This window comes from Ursus americanus, chromosome 21 (assembly GCF_024610735.1).
Source record: "Ursus americanus isolate L20-20 chromosome 21, mUrsAme1.1.p, whole genome shotgun sequence".
Taxonomy (NCBI): Eukaryota; Metazoa; Chordata; class Mammalia; order Carnivora; family Ursidae; genus Ursus; species Ursus americanus.
The window spans coordinates 27,094,930-27,113,077 of record NC_142147.1 but is presented as its reverse complement, the minus strand read 5'-3'; the positions used below and the strand labels follow the sequence as shown (position 1 = coordinate 27,113,077).

General features: G+C 40.3%; 1 protein-coding gene across 1 annotated transcript in view; it reads right to left on the bottom strand.

Moving 5' to 3' along the window:
- HYDIN (HYDIN axonemal central pair apparatus protein) overlaps window positions 1-18,148 on the bottom strand; it is a 376,490-nt gene that overhangs the window by 342,559 nt on the left and 15,783 nt on the right. Inside the window, exon 2 of the mRNA XM_087870593.1 lies at window positions 13,274-13,397. The gene's annotated coding sequence lies outside the window, so the exon portion shown is untranslated. The remainder of the gene's footprint in view (window positions 1-13,273; window positions 13,398-18,148) is intronic.

Here is an 18,148-nt window from a genome sequence, read left to right as displayed (position 1 = left end):
CTAGGTCATTCAGAGTCTCATCCATCTGACCTGACCGCCCTCTAGCTCTTTCTTGATAAATGGCTTTGACAACTTTCTCATTATTATGGTGTCTGGTCCAAATCAGACTTGAATCTTTAATGCTTCCCATTAGGAAAAATGCATCACTTGATTTTTAAGATGCAGACACAATTCCCCTTCCAAAGCCAGTATCCTGAGGGGTTTGCTAATGCATCAAGCCACGTACCTCTGAGTAAAATTCCATGTGTCCCTAAAACAAGAAGACAGTTAAGATCTATCCTTATTTTAGCCATTCCTGATAAACTCCAGGAGAAAAGAACAAAAAATGGGTACTTGGCGGCGGACTTATATCTTACAAGATCTTGGGAGAGAGAAAGAAAAGAGACGGCTTAATACTTCCCAAACCAGGTAAAAAATTTTCATCCATGTTTGTATAAAATATTATGTAATGTAATAGACACAATTTTATTCTCTACATAGCTGGATTAAGACTTTCTCTTAGATGTGACCCACCTTTGTTAAGAAATTTCATGGTATACCCCCATGAAATAAAATGTGGGACCCCTGCCACCAAGGACCTTGAGAGGCAGAAATACTCTGGATGTGACAAAGAAATCAAAGTTGCTGACTGCAACAGAGGTTGCAGGGAAAAGAAAGAAAGAGGGACACTAAGCAGCCAAAGACATGGTTTACAGCTGTTTGGCGGGGGCATGCGTGACCCCTTACATCTTCAGGAAAGCTGCTTCCTCCATTAAATGCACAGCGCGAGGTGAATCTTTTGTGGAAATCCACCAAGGAACTGAGCTCCTTGTGCAGGTCAACCAGGGATGGGATTGGAAAAGCCTGAATACAGAAGCCACAAGGGGTGCGGGGGGCGCAGAAGAAACAAGCAGCCTGGAGACAGCCTGACACCTGGAGAGGGCTCCTGACTCCGTCAAACTTGGGATGACCAACTTGGAGCGGTTTGTGCAGAACCTTTCCAATGTGAGCATTCCAAGGACGCCCTCTGGGCCAGGCCAACTCTAGACAGGCTGGAAAAGGCAGGATTTGAATCAAGTTTCCCTAAACTTCCTAAGGCTAGGGAGGTCCCAGTTGACAAGTGAATTATAATTAAAAGAGCACATACACTAACTATTCAACCTTTCGTTTCTGAGTGTGACAACTTCCAACACACAAACACAGACACAGACACACAAGTACCAACAGGATATGCTAAAACTAATAAAAATGCCTCCTGACAAGTTCGATCCCCCTCCTGATCAATAATTTAAGTTCTTCACCATAGTTTACTTAAGAGCTTGCCTTCCTTTGTGCATTGAGGAAGATATACAGCTTCGCCCCGGCTCCTGTGTAAGCCCTCGAAATTAGCTGCCTTTCCACTCGAAGATTTTCATTCTGATCCTGTACTTTTGCAAGGGAGAGGAAAAGCAGCAGAGCAAAAGGCTCACTTCTGGGACTCCACTCGCCCCCATTTTCGGCCTCCCCACCGATGTGCACGCAATGTGGAAGAATTGATCAAGGGAGGACGTGTGCGCTTGCAAAGTCTGGGCCCACTGAGCTCCTCAGCTAAGACTAAATTATGTTTTCAATAAATTCAACTTGGACTTTCTATTCTTGTAGTCTTAAAAACAGTAGAAATAAATTTATTGAGAATATGATCTCATCTCCAAACATTCACTTGGTTCACGGTCTCCTAAATTAGAGTGCAAATTCCAAGAGTCAGATCAGAATCGCCTTTCAGGCTAATAGGCTTAGAATAAAGCAGTATAATCTAGGTGTGTTTTAGAACAAGACATGCCTGGATTTTAATTCCAAACCTGGTCAGGAGTCATACTAAGGCCTTTGGTCCCAGTCCCTGTGAATGAGGGTGTGAAGGAGGAATCAGGGATCTGGGCTCGAAAAACGAAAAGGGGGCAGAAGTTACAACCAAGTTGGTGCAGGCAGCAGGGAGAGCAGGCTGAGGGAGAAAGCGCCAGAGCTGGGTACAGTGTACATTGAGGAGAGAGTTCTACACTGAAATAGAAGTTTGGAGTCCCTGAAGTACACATGGTATTTAAAGCTGTGACAGGATGAGATTACTAAAGGAGTGATGGCAGGGAGAGGAATGTCTGTATGTCCACGGGTGTACCACACTAGCATGAAGTTGACCGGCCACCACATTCCCTCTCCCCCACCTACACTCAGTCCATCCGTCACAGAGGAAGTTTCTGTGCTCCTCCACGGGAAGCCAAAGTGGTTTAGGACAAAGTGTAGAAATTTCAGGCTTGTAGGTAAGAGGGCCTTGGGCTCAGCTCGGCCACTTCCAAGTGTATTACCTTGGGCAAATCACTTAAACTCAATGAACCCCCATTTCTTCATCTGTAAATTGGAGATCACCACCTCCCTCTACCGTATCTGTGAGTGTTAAAATAAGTAGAATAAAAATAACTTGTAAAATACCTTATCCTTTACAAATCATTATCATTCACCTCGTTACAATCTCTGATAAGCAAGGGGAGAAAATGTTGTGCTTCTGTTAGTGATTACATAGAAAGTTTAGGACAGTATCTGCCAGTGTTTAAAATGTACATACCCTTTGATGAAGCAATTCCAACTATCCTAAAAAGAGAGCTGCACAAGCATAAAGATAAACGTGTTGGACACTGGTAATAATGAGAAATTTGAAAAAAATGTGTATCAGTAACAGATCAGGTAAACAAATCAGGGTACATTCATGCTTTGGAATGCCAGTTGTTAAATGTAATGAGAAATTTTATGTGCATTGATATGAAAAGATGCCCATGATATTTACGTAAAATAATAAACTGCAAATAACATATAGAGTATGATCCAATTTGTTTTAAATTTCATATATTCATATTTCACATTTTGATACACACATGGCATAAAGACTAGAACTGTTGATAGCGGTCACTATGTGTGGCTGAGGAGTTCATGTCCCTCTGAGGAACGTGACTGATGTTGGAGAGAATGGCTTTCACTTTCTCCTTTTTACACGTTGAAGACTTTGAAGTTCTATAACAAACAAAAGATATTTTAAAGACATACTCCAAACTAATCCCTATGCCCCAAGGTCTTTAAGAGAGTGGGTGCACCAGGAACATAGAGCATACATCCAAGTCCAGAAAAAATGTCTCTGTTGGGTTCCTGGGTATATTTCAGTTCTACAAGCCACGGCTTTCCCTCCCACCAGTCCACGTGGTAACACAGAAGCAGTCCACTGAGGGGGAAACACAGGCCCCAAAGTAGGGACACGTTGGGAAGGAAAAAGGAAATGCAAATGTATTCTGAAAACAGATGATATCTGGAAGACAAAGTGTGTTTGGCAGCAAGAAGGAAAATCACAGGAAGAGGAGAGAAAAGCAGTAGAAGAGAAACAGCCAAAGGAGGTGGTAATTAAGTGCGAAGCTGAAGATTTCCAAGGGATTTTTCAGCTTTGGCAAGAGTCAGGCCTCTGGGCAATTCTGCCTAAGTGTGTAGACATTGCTTTACATTTCTTTTTTTTATTTTCAAAGATTTTATTTATTTATTTGAGAGAGAGAGAGAGAGTGAGAGATAGCATGAGTGGGTGGAGGGGCGGAGGGAGCAGCAGGACCCTGGGATCATGACCTGAGCCGAAGGCAGATGCTTACCTGACTGAGCCACCCAGGTGCCCTTATTTCCTTTTTTTTAACTAAAATTATTTCATTAGGGCAGTCAGCTCGAGACCATGATATCCTGACACTATTTGTTAGCAATGTTCCAAGGATTTAAGTTTTTGAATAATTTACTTAATTTCATAGTTAAATAAGACTTGAGGTTAGTCCTCTCATTCATGTTGATATGCTTCCTGGAGTGGGAGATAAAGGGTAGCATCACTTCCAGTGGGGAGGAAGTTGTGTCTAATCCACAGACTGTGCCTCACCACCTCCTAACACTGTCGCTCTTCTTCTCCGGGCTCTGGAGCCCCCCATGGGTCACTGGTTGAGTAAGCAAGACAACCATCATGGGAAATGCCTGTGACCATCAAGAGTCATGCCACTTCCCACCTCATTTACAGTGTCTGAAATGTCCAATAACAAAGAGATTAATTGATGGATTCTTTTGCACTAAATTGCTTGCTGTTACAGCTGCTGAGGAGGTCAGAGAGCACCCAGGAGCTATGACCATTCCTGCAGGGAACAGCTGTGGGGGGGAGAGGCCAGCTCCCCTACCCAATGAAGGACAGAAGAACTTATGTCTGTCTCAATCCTTCCTGTCATACCCACGACAGTTCAAAGACAAGATGACAAAAGACAGGTTTTGCATTTGGTCCTAAAATAACTGTTTAACGTCGCAAAATCTGAACCAAAGCCAAGAATACATTATGATGCCTCCAATTATCAGTTCTGTCTTTGGAATAAGATGTATACAATACACCAAACTCAGGGTCAGGAAACAAGTCTTTTCCTCTAGACACAGTCAAAACCTTCCTAGGTCTCATAAAACAAACAGGGCTTGTGATACGACTTAAGTTTAACAGGGAGCTTTTGGATTACATGAGTTCTAGACATCGGATATAGAGGGCCGAGATTCCAGACACCTATATACCAAGTTATTTTATATACGTGTGTGTCTGTACATGTATGTATGTATAGGTATACAGTGTATGTATACATGAGTATATACATACACGATATATGGAAAAATAAATTATTTACATAGTCCTTTCTACCTATATTATTATCTCATTTAACCACTTGGAAGACAGAGTTCACTTGTAAGTATGTCAGTTGCCTCTCTCAGATAAAGAATTTTTTTTTTAAATGAACTTTATTTTAGGAAAATGTTATTCTACAATTAGTTCATTTGAATCTAAATACAAACAAGGTCCACACATTGCTTGACACACACACACACACACACACACACACACACGCACGCACGCACACACACACTCCCCTAGCCCTACCTGCTAGGAGGGTGAGAGGGGCTGGGGACAGTGACACCCAACAGCAGTAACACCTGATCTTGGTCTCTAAGAACTATTCTCTGCTAAAACGAACCAGAGAAATTGCTAACCCAAGAGTTAGAGCAAGGAAAGTACTTGCACTTGGGACATCTTGTGCTGGTAAATGAGGAAGTACTCAAAGTATGACGGGACAGACACAAAGGCCAGATTGGTGGGGCTCCTGCATTTCTAATCTGAGAAATCTGAGCATCAAAATAAATAATGACTGTAAAAAATTATAACCCGTTAAATAAAATGAGAATCCATTAATTTGCTGATATAAATAAATGAATAAAATAAATGTTTGATGAAGAACAGGATATTTAAATATTTCTAAAGCACCTCCTCATTAAATACTTCTTAATTACAAAGAGAAAAGGCTAACTTCACAGTGAAGAAGTCTGATAGACTCCACCATAATCAACTAATCAAAATGAACATTATTAGTAATGGGACAAATCAAAATCAGATACCACTTGACATAAAGATACAAAAGGAAGGACTCCTGCTACAAAGGATGTTATTAGTACAACTGGACATCAATGTTAATTTCTTTTTTTTTTAAGATTTTATTTTATTTTATTTTATTTTTAAAGATTTTATTTATTTATTCGACAGAGATAGAGACAGCCAGCGAGAGAGGGAACACAAGCAGAGAGAGTGGGAGAGGAAGAAGCAGGCTCATAGCGGAAGAGCCTGATGTGGGGCTCGATCCCATTACGCCGGGATCACGCCCTGAGCCGAAGGCAGACGCTTAACCGCTGTGCCACCCAGGCGCCCCTAAAGATTTTATTTATTCAACAGAGAGAGAGAGACAACCAGCGAGAGAGGGAACACAAGCAGGGGGAGTGGGAAAAGAAGAAGCAGGCTCCCAGCAGAGGAGCCCAATGTGGGGCTCAATCCCAGAACTCCGGGATCATGCCCTGAGCCAAAGGCAGATGCTTAACGACCGAGCCACCCAGGCGCCCCTCAATGTTAATTTCTTAAATTTGATGACACCCTAAGAGAGTGTCCTTATTTATGGGAAATGCAAAGTATTTCAGGTATTTTGTTTTCAGGAGTGATGGGACATCAGGTTGGTAATTTCCTCTCAAATGGCTTGGGGGGAAAAGTAGTTTGTATACTCTCCTTGACATTTTTAGTAAATTTGAGATTATTTCAAAGTAAGAAAAAAATTATACAATTAAAAAATACTTTTTCTGCATCTATTTAGAGGATCATATGGTTCTTATCCTTTATTTTATTAATTTGGTGTATCACATTGATTGATTCACAATGAATGGATAAAGATGTGGTGTATGTATACAATGGAGTATTATTCAGCCATAAAAAAGAAGGGACAGAGCACCATTGCAGGCCATTTTAAAGACTTGGGCTTTTACCCTAAATCATGTGGGAAGTCATCAGTGATTTTCTGGAAAGAGGAATGACTTTATCCAACTGGCATTTTAACAAGATGGCTCTGGCTGCTGTGTTGAGTACAGAATGAGGGGGAGAAAGCGCAGACCCAGAGAGAACAGTTAGGAAGCTACTATAATGACCTAGAGGGGAGATGATGGTGGCTAACACAAGGGTGATAGCAGGAAGGGTGGCAAAAGTGGCCACACTATGGATAGCTTTAAAAGTAGAGTCACCAAGATTTGCCTAAAGGCCCAGAGATAGGTGAGAGAAGACAGAGAGAGGTCAAAAATCATCCTTAGGTTTCGACCTAAGCAGCTAAAAGGGTAGCTCCATCAACTGCTATGATGGAGACTATGAGAGAAGCCAGTTTGCGGGAAGCTGCTCAGGAGCTCACAGTTTTGGACAAAGTAGGTGTCTATTAAACATCCAAATGGAGAAATCAAGTGAATACGTGGTTCTGGAGTTTGGAGAATGGTCTAGGCTGAAGACATATATTTGGGCATTGTGGTAGGCAGAACAAAGTTTCCCCAAAGACGTCCATGACCTAATCCTCAGAACCTTTGAATATATTACCTTCCATGGTGGGGGAAAAACAAGACTTCACAGATGTGATTAAGGGTATGGACTTTGAGATGGAGCGATTATCCTGGATTAAATGACTGAGCCCAATCAAATCAGAGAGGTCCTTAAAAGCAGAGAACTTTCTTGGCTATGGTGAAAGAGAGAGAGCTGATGAAAGAAGAGGATCCAAGAGATAAGACTTCAATGGCTTTGAAGACACAGGAAGGAAACCACCAGCTAAGGCATGTAGAAAGCCACTAGAAGCTGCAAAAGGCAAAGAAATGCATTGTCTACTTGAGGGTCCAGAAAGGATACAGCCCTGGTGACAGGTTATTTTAGCCCAGAGAGACCATGGCAAACTTTTTTTTTTTTTTTTATTAATAATGATTTTTTATTATATTATGTTAGTCACCATACAGTATATCCCCGGTTTTCGATGTAAGGCTCGATGATTCATTAGTTGTGTATAACACCCAGTGCACCATGCAATATGTGCCCTCCTTACTACCCATCACCGGTCTATCCCATTCCCCCACCCCCCTCCCCTCTGTAGCCCTCAGTTTGTTTCTCATAGTCCATAGTCTCTCATGTTTCATTCCCCCTTCTGATTACCCCCCCTTTCTTTATCCCTTTCTTCCCCTACTGATCATTCTAGTTCTTATGTTCCATAGATGAGAGAAATCATATGATAGTTGTCTTTCTCTGCTTGACTTATTTCACTTAGCATTATCTCCTCCAGTGCCGTCCATGTTGTAGCAAATGTTGAGAACTCATTCTTTCTGATTGCTGAGTAATATTCCATTGTATATATGGACCACAACTTCTTAATCCAGTCATCTGTTGCAGGGCATCTCGGCTCCTTCCACGATTTAGCTATTGTGGACATTGCTGCTATGAACATTGGGGTGCATATGGCCCTTCTCTTCACTACGTCTGTATCTTTGGGGTAAACACCCAGTAGTGCAATGGCTGGATCATAGGGTAGCTCAATTTTTAACTTTTTAAGGGACCTCCACACGGTTTTCCAGAGTGGCTGTACCAACTTGCATTCCCACCAACAATGTAGGAGGGATCCCCTTTCTCCACATCCTCTCCAACAATTGTTGTTTCTTGCCTTGTCTATTTTTGCATGGCAAACTTCTAACCTAAAGAACTATAAGATAATAAATCAGTGTTACTTGAAGCCACTAAATTTGTGGTCATTTGTTACAGTAGCAATGGAAAACTAATGCAAACATCATCAACATATCTATAGTATTTAAATCCACTAGGGTGGGATATTGGTGGCAGAAAAGAGAAGAAGCCGGACTGAGCTTTGGCAAATTTAAATATTAAGTCAGGAAAATGAGGAAGACCCAGCAGAGATGACTGAGAATGAGTGGACATGAATAGGAAGAAAAAAGAGAAGAAAGCAATGTTCTAGAAGCCAAATGAAGAGTCTGTGTCCCATGCTGCTGAAAGGTCAAGTAAGATGAGGAAAGAATTGGGAAACAAAACAGAATAGGGAAAGCATGCATGTTCAACGCAGCTGATACACAGAGAAAGGATATACACAGAAGGAAAAGAGTGGACCCTGGTCTTCACCACTCAAGCAGCTTGGATGGGGGAGGCACATGAATGGTACCCAACCAGAGCACCCATATTTTCACACACAGGGATTCTAGAGTCTCTAGCCAACTTGGCCCAATGAGAATCCTGGAATGTTTCCAATCAGATCAGCACTCTTTTGCCTGGGAGATGGAAGGAGTGAAGGTCAGTAGCAAGAAGAGGAGAGCAGAAGAGAAAAGAACAGAAGGACTTTAACTTTCCTTACAGACCTGCACAATTTCTTTCCTTCTACCATACACTACAGTCTTAAGATCTCCAAGGCTCCAGCTTGTTAAAAGGCATAAGCTCTAAGGCCAAGAGAGTTAATATAATATCTTAACACCAGGCACTAGCTTTTTCTTAGAAAAAAAATGATCTCAAAAAAACAAAAACAAAAACAAAAACAAACAAACAAAAAACCACACAACCTTCCAGGACCTGACATTTCACATCAGCCAGAGCTTCAGATGACTTTCTGTATTTTGCCTTCTTTCACCTCAAAACTCAAGGTTAGGTGGCCATCTATAAAAGACTGATTGAAGTCATGCATGGAAGATTCTTGGAGCCTGAGACAAATATAGCCTATGTCACACTGCCTCACACTGTTACAATTATTTGTTTACCCGTTTATCTTTTCCACTAGACTCAGAAGTCCTGAATAAGGTGAGACTGTGCCCTTGCATCACTGAGTTATAAGAACAGTAATTCATTCACTTCTCATTTACTCAACGAATCATATGTGTCAGACATGGCACAGTTTTTAGGCATTTAATCTTCACACAATCCTATGAGATGGGTATTATTTATGCCACTTCCCAGATAAAAAGACTGAGATTCAGAAAGGTTAAGAAACTTACTTAATGCCCATGTTAAGTTAGAGAGTGGCAGAGCTGGCCAATGCCAAATTCTGTGCTGAATAAAAGCCCCTACAAAGATGTTCACATCCTAATTCCTGGAACCTGTGAATGTTACCATATATGGAAAATGGGACTTTGCAGATGAGATTAAATTAAGGGTTTTGAAGTGGGGTGATTATGTTGGGTTTTCCAGATGGGCTCAATGTAATCACAAGAATCCCTGTAAGAGGGAGGCAGGAGATCATACTGAAGAGCAGCCGATGTGACAACAGAAGGAGTAGTTGATGTGATTTAAGGAAGGGGCCATGGGCCAAGGAATGCAGGAAGCCTCTAGAAGCTGGAAAAGCTGAGGAAACAGATTTTCCCCTAGAGTCTCGAGAAGGAACCCAGACCTGCCAATACCTTGATTTTAGACTTCTGAACTTCAGAACAGGAAGACAAGAAATCTGTGTTGTTTTAAGTCACTAAATTTGTGGTCATTTGTTAATGACAGCAATGAGAAACTGACACAATGCTCTTTGCCTCTGTCCTCATATGGCCTTTACATCCCCAGGACCTAAGGTGGTCAATAGATATTTGCTAATTACTGAAGGAGGAAGAGATTCTCCTCCAGGATGTCTCCCACCTGGCCCTACCTGAACTTCTAACAGGAAGAATCTAGCCTTCCTCAGAAAGAAGGAGGCAGAAGCAGCCCTGGTGTATCTGGGCTGGTATGTTTTCCTAATTGCTAAATTGAATGGATGGTGCTAGTAATAATCTGAAGCTCATTCTATGTCCGTAAGTGTGCCCTTGGAATACAAGACAAAATGCAACTCTAATTTACAGCTGTGATTTAGAGCCATGGAGGGGGGGGCTGGAGGGACATAGAGGAGGAGGGGAATTAGCTATTTTTAGGCCACCAATTTAGGCTCTTTTTTCCATGTCCTATAATGGTACATTAAATATCACAAATGATTCAATTGAAATTATATAAGCAGCATCAGTAAAAAGATGAGCTGAGATCATATTTTATAATCTAATTCCTTAAATTATTTCATGACAAACTGGAGAAACAAAAACACACATGCACACTGCAAATGCACAAACTCTACCTTCCTCTTTCTCTGAGATCCTCACGGCCCTTTCTTTAAACAAGGAAGACGATATCAGTAAGGAAACAGTTTTCCGAATTAATAAATTCAATATACCTCACAGCTTAGCTGCTTAAGAAATGAAGAGCTGGAAATCTGCACATTGCTTAGATTTCGCAAATGGCTCCCATGCCATGAAGCGTTACACCCCCCCACCCCGCATCCCAGTTTCTCTAGCCACGTTAAAATCCTACACTTTGAAAGCAAAAACTTCCAAACAGCTTTTGATCTTTTGAGAACAAGCACTACATAAGCATAAAGACGTTTACAATCCCAACTAAAAGCAATCATTTACAACCGAATTTCAAATTCACATATGCTTGTATTCCATAATCTACGTGTAGTTGACATAAATTGGGTAGACCTAAGGTAAAATCAGTCACTGCCCTTGGTCTAGACCTGATTAGACTGGCAATTCCCACGGCATTCCCAGCTTGCTGGTTTTGCAGCCAAGGTTCCCAGGAGTCCTGAATAGCTTTGGAATCTGAATAAATCACGCACATTAGGCGTCCATTGAAACCACCAGAAACTCAATTTATTTGTGACCCGAGACAGGATTTTATTGCTTCTCAGATTAACAGTTAAAAATGTTTTGCTTTTCTGCCTCGGGGGTGTTAGCTTGATGTATGAGGCAGGGAGATTATTAAATCTTAGGTGCTTCCAAAGATGTAAATTAAACCATAGCACCTCCTTAGCCACCTTCCCTGGATGAGCTGCAGATTTATTATTAACTTGTCACTCTTGCGTGCTCATCAAAACAAGCAGACCATGATTAATTACACCTATATCTTTAAGGATACCTGTCGTTTCAGCTTTTTGTGGACAGGATATTACAAAGTCTCCTGATTTCCTCGCAGAGCAATATATAGCACGAGGACTTTTAGAGGCGAGACGAGAATCACAGTCCTCTCCTAATCATTTCCATGAATATATTCGAAAGAAAGGTGGCATGTATGTAATTATTGTTCTTTCAGTTTTCAATGACATTGCGCTTCATTATGGCTTCCCTTGCCTGTTCACAGATGGCACATTGGCTGACTGTTCATCTGAGCATCTTTCAGAGACTTTGAAGAGGTCCAGCACTAAATGGATATATAAACTCTAAAACTCTCTTTTCAATTCTGTCACTTGCAATTCAATTCAACAGATACAATATTTACTAGGTTCCTTTTATGTGGCAAGAAGCAGATGTGACTTTATTCATTCATTTTTTCATCCAATATTTATTTCACATCCTAGGTATACCATTCACTATTAAAAACAGTGAATAGTCCTTGCCCTCATGGAGTTCATAGCCTTGTTACCCTCCACCCCTTCTAATGTAAATTTGCACAAATCACTTCCAACAGAAGTTTGCACCAGGAAAATGAGTGCATCCCTTCTAACATAAGTTTGCACAAAGTAGACATTAAATGGAATCAGCATTAAGACATCACACCCCCCGCTTCTGGTCCAATGTGGCCTGCAGGACTGAACTGCATGGAAACCATGGTATTTCACCTCTTTTTGTTCTCCCTGTACCAAGCATAGCACCAATTACTGGTTTACTAAATAATCACAGAAGCACAGAAAGTTTTCAAAAGAACTTTAGACATTCCTACCTGGCCTCCGATTAGCCATAAGAAAAAATTCACATTTACCAGTTTAAACTGTAGGATAATTACTGTTTTTGTTTTGTTTGTTTTTTCCTAAGAACTAGGTTCCTGATAATATCCTTGTCTCTTTCTAAAGTTTTTATTATGACATTGATAAAAATAAGAAAAAGATGAGATAATGAAATAATGAACCCCCACATACACATCACCTAACTTCAGAAATAATCATTCTGTCATTCTTGTCTTTATCTATCACATTTCTCTCCTCTTCACTGTTTTTGTTTTTGAGTATTTTAAAATAAATTCCCACTATCATACCATTTCACCTCGAAATGCAACAGAATTTATCTCTGACAAATAAGATTTTTTAAAAACATATATATAATATCATTTTAATACTTAACAAACTCACAATAAGTCTTTAACACTTCTAATATCTAGCCCATGTTCTGATTGACTAACAAAAGTCCTTTTGGAGTGAAACAAGGCCCAAAGTCTACATACTGGGTTTGGTTCATGTGTCTTTCTCCCTAAGTCCTTTTGAATATCACCAAAATGATCAATATTTGAGTTTTACCCAGGATAAACAAATCCATTCAAACTTAACATATGCTCCTGGTGAAACCTCATGTATGTAATGTTTCTGGGGACAGGGTGATCATTTATCATTCAAACGAAGAAACTCTTGAGTGAAAGGGGGATGCCATTAATAATGATAGTGGTGTAAACTAAGACAAATAGTCACTGTACCAGTAGCAATATCAGGAATGAAAGGGAAGATCCAGTTTCTGGTTTCTACTTGGGTAGAGAGAGTTGGAAAAGAGCTAGGAAGAATGTCCCTCCCAAACTGACAATTAAAGAGAGGGAAAAAAAAGTTGAACAAAATGCAAATAAGTAACTTTTCCTAGATCCATCAAGGTTAAAGTTGAGGAAATGCCAACTAGTCCCAAATCTGGGTTGAGACAAGTGCCTACAGAGAGACACTGAGTGCAAGCACTTGTTTACTTGGGGCAGGTGAACACTGGGCAGAAGAATTCACCTAGAATTATTAACAAAATAGTGGAGGCTAAGTATTGGCTGTTGGCACAACATGAAGCCCTAAAGGCTACAGATATAAGCGGAGTTAACGCCACTTGCAGGCTTCTCTCTCTGCAGATACCAATGGGCACTCACAAAAAATGATGGCAAGAGTCCTGAGAAGGCATCCCTCATGCATGTTGCAGGCTTAAGGGTGAGGAAGAGCAGCTGCTGCAGGATGGCCATGGAGCCCAGCCCAGATTCTTCTTCTCCATCTCCCCTATAAAAACAAAAACACAAACACAAACAAAAAAAATCACTGGTGATGTGGTATAAAAAAAAAAATTCAAGGGAAATAACTTCATAATACCAAGAGTCAAAACAACCAACAGAACCAAACCCATATATAACACAGATGTTGGAGCTATCAACATTTAATTTAAAATAACTACAGGGGTGCCTGGCTGGCTCAGTCAGTGGAGCGTGCAACTCTCGATCTCAGGATTGTGGGTTCGAGCTCCACATTGGGTGTAGAGATTACTTAAAAATAAAATCTTATAAAAATTTTTTTAAAAAGTAAAATAACTACGAAAATATGTCAAAGACTCTAATAGAAAAAGTGAACAACCCTCATTGTCAGATGAGTAATTTCAGCAGAGACGGTAACTAAGAAAAAATCAAATGAAGATGCTGGAAATAAAAAACACAGTGTTAGAGATCCAGATGGTCACTGGCGGGTTCATCAGTAGACTTAACAGAACTTAGGGAAGAATTAGTGACTCGAAAATATCCAAACTGAAAAGAGTAAAAGACAAAAGAGTAAAAAATAAAAAGAGAATTTAGCATCTAGGAAATATAGGACAATATCAAACCATCTGACAGATACGCAATTAGAATTCCAGAAAGAAAAAAAGAGAATTGGGTAGAATAAATATTTAAAGGGATAATGGCTAAGAATTTTCAAAAGTAATGGCATCTATTAAACTACAGATGAAACCACCAACCAAGATAAATATCCAAGCCAAACACAGACATATCATATCCAACTTCTGAAAACACAAAACGAAGAGAAAATCTTGAAGGCGAAGGGCAAAATTATGAAAGAGAAATAAACATAAGAATTAAAATAGCCATCATGTTAGAAACATGCAAGCTAGAAGACACTAGAGTGACATTTTTTGAGGACTGAATGAGAGAGTGGCGTCATCAAGATGGAGTAGGAGCTTCCAGCCTCCATTCCCCCACAAAAAAACAATTAGATACTTATCCATGAACAAAAAATAGCTCTGGGAGAGTTCAGAAGTCCACCTAAGAAGCCTCAGCAACAGAGGTATCTGTGTGGTGCAGTTGGTTAAGCATCCAACTCTTGATTTTGGCTCAGGTCATGATCACAGGGTTATGGGATCGAGCCCTGCATCAGGCCCCTGCTCAGCGGGGAGTATGCTTGAGATTCTCTCTCTCCTCCCTCTACCCCTCCACCCATCAAATAAACAAATAAATCTTTAAAAAAGATGATGAAGAAGCAGCTTTAGCAGCACAATAGAGCAAAAAAGTCCTAGAATAACCATACTAAAAGGGCAGGAAGAAGTTTCATTTTGCCTGCATCATCCCATCCCCCAGGCTGGCACTGTTCTGTGCCAAGAGGGAACTCCCCAGCCCAAGAGAGGCCCTAATGCTGGTAAAAGGAAAGTAGGGTGAGCAACAAGTTTCACCAGCCCTTCAGAGCACTGCACAAAGAAACCACTTCAGTTTCACCCTACCCAGAAACCAGCAAAGCTAAGACCTCTAGAAATGGCTAGGAACAGAGAACAAGGGCAGGGGCTACCGGTGTCAACCATGCAGTGTGAGCAACCGTGGTTCCTAGTGGCCTGCTCTGCAGAGGACCACAAAAATCTTCAGTTCTAAAGACCTCAAGAGCCCTTGCAGATGCTACAGACCCCGGCCCTGGCTTTCATCAATGAGAATCTCATTACAGACCGCAGCAGACTGCTTCACAGAGGACCCCAGCAGCTTTTCTGTTGCTGAGGAATCCAACGGCTAGCACGGCCACTGCAGACCTCCTGCAGATTTTGCCATGAGATTTTCACCCCACAGGTTTTCATGCTCACAGATACCAGCTACCTGAGTCCCTCCATGCTCCCTCCCCACCAAAACCCAGGATCTACACTGCTAGCCTCAGCCTCAACAGCTATGTGCGTGCAAGATGGCAGCCTAGGGCCCCACAGCCACTCCCCAAGGCTATGCATGTACCCACATCCAGCTACTGCAGCCACACAAGCACATGTGGACAGTTAAGGCCCCCAGAATTGCTTGTAGACTCAGAGATGGCCCTGACTCCAGTAACTGTCTACACTGCCACAGGCGGCCCAACATAGAAGCGCCTGAATAGATAAAGCAAATATTAACAGTCATAAAGGGAGACACAGACAGCAATACAATAGCAGCAGGGGACTTTAATACTCTATTTTCATCAATGGATAGATCATCCACACAGAAAATCAATAAGGAAACACTGGCTTTAAATAACACATTAAATGACATGGACTTAATACATATATACAGATCATTCCATCCACAAGCAACAAAATACACATTCTTCTCAAGCACACATGGAACATTCTCCAGGACAGATCATGTTAGGCCACAAAACAATAAAATAAATAAATAAATTTAAGAAGACTGAAATCAGATCAAGCATCTTTTCAAACCACAGTGGTATGAAACTGGAAATCAATTACAAAAAGAAAACTGGAAAATTCCAAAATTGTGGAAATTAAACAACATGCTATTAGACAACCAATGGATCAAAGAAGAAATCAAAAGAGAAATCAAAATATACCTTGAGACAAAGAAAAATGGAAATACAACACACCAAAACATGTGGAATAAAGCAAAAGCAGTTCTAAGAGGAAGTTCATAGCAATAAATGCCTACCTCGAGAAACAAATCTCAAAATCTCAAATAAACCACTTAATCTTAAGCCTCAAGGAACTAGAAACAGAACAAATGAAGCCCAAAGTTAGTAGAAGGAAGGAAGAAACAAAGCTCAGAGTGGAAATAAATGAAGTAGACTAAAAGGATGACAGAAAAGATCAGTGAAACTAAGAGTTGTTTTTCTTAAAAAATAAACTAAATTGACAAAAGTTTAGCTACATTCACCGAGAAAAAAAGAGAGGTGGCTCAAATAAAATCAGAAATGAAAGAGGAGACATCACAACTGATACCAGAGAAATATAAAAGATCATAAGAGACTATTATGAATAATTACATACCAACAAATTGGACAACCTAGAAGAAATGGATAAATCCCAGAAACATACAACCTACCTAGACCTAATCATAAAAAGAGAACATCTGAACAGATTACTAGTAAGAAGACTGAATTAGTAATAAAAACCACCAAACAAACAAAAGTCCAGGACCAGACAGCTTCACTGGTAAATTCTACAAAATACTTAAAGAAGAATTAATACCAAGTCTTCCCAAACTCTTCCGAAAAAACTGAAGAGGAAGGAACACTTCCAGACTCATTTTACAAGGTCAGCATTACCTTGATAACAAAACCAGACAAGAATGACACAAGAAAACTACAGGCCAATATCTGTCATGAACATAGATGCAAAAATCCCCAATAAAATATTAGCATACCAAATTCAACAATATACGAAAGAAATTACACACTATGATCAAACGGGCTTTATTACAGAGCTGCAAGGATGGTTCTACATATGCAAATCAATTAATGTTTTACACTACATTAACAAAATGAGGGTAAAAAATCATATGATCATCTCAATAGATGTAGAAAAAACATTTCACAAAATTCAACATCGATTTATGATCAAAACTCTCAAGAAGTTGGGTATAGAGAGAACATACCTCAACATAAGGGCTATAAATGACAAGTCCACAGCTAACATCATATTCAATGGTGAAAAACTGAAATCTTTTCTCTAAGATCAGGAATAAGACAAGGATGCCGATTCCCACCACTTTTATTCAACATAAGTCCTAGCCAGAGCACTTGGCAAGAAAAAGAAATAAAAATCATCCATGGGGCGCCTGGGTGGCTCAATCAGTTAAGTATCTGCCTTCTGCTCAGGTCATGATCCCAGGGTCCTGGGATGTGGCAGTGTTGGGCTCCCCCTGCTCAGTGGGGAGTCTGCTTTTCCCTCTCCCTTTGCCCCTCCCCTGCTTGGGAGTGCGCGCGCGCGTGCACACACACTCTCTCTCTCCCTCTAATAAAAATGTTTTTTTAAAGTCATCCATATACAATGGAATATTACTCAGCTATCAAAAAGAACGATTTCTCAACATTTGCTGCAACATGGACGGCACTGGAGGAGGTAATGCTAAGTGAAATAAGTCAAGCAGAGAAAGACAATTATCATATGATTTCTCTCATCTATGGAACATAAGAACTAGGAAGATCGGTAGGGGAAGAAAGGGATAAAGAAAGGGGGGTAATCAGAAGGGGGAATGAAGCATGAGAGACTATGGACTCTGAGAAACAAACTGAGGGCTTCAGAGGGGAGCGGGGTGGGGGAATGGGATAGGCTGGTGATGGGTAGTAAGGAGGGCACATATTGCATGGTGCACTGGGTGTATACACAACTAATGAATCATCGAACTTTACATCAATAGCCAGGGATGTACTGTATGGTGACTAACATAACATAATAAAAAAACATTAAAAAAATAATAAAAAATAAAGTCATCCAAATTGGAAAGAAAGAAGTAAAACTGTCACTATTTGCAGATGACATATTATATACAGAAAATATGAAGACTCTACCAAAAAACTGTTAAGAGTTAATAAAAAAATTCAATGAAGTTGCGGGATACCAAATGAATATACAAAAACCTATTATGTTTCTATACACTAATAAAAAACTATCACAAGAAAAATTAAGAAAACAATCCAATTTTCAACTGCATCAAAAAATAAAATAAAATACCTATCAATAAATTTAACCAAAGAGGTAAAAGACCTATACACTGAAAACTGTAAAACAATGATGAAAGAATTAA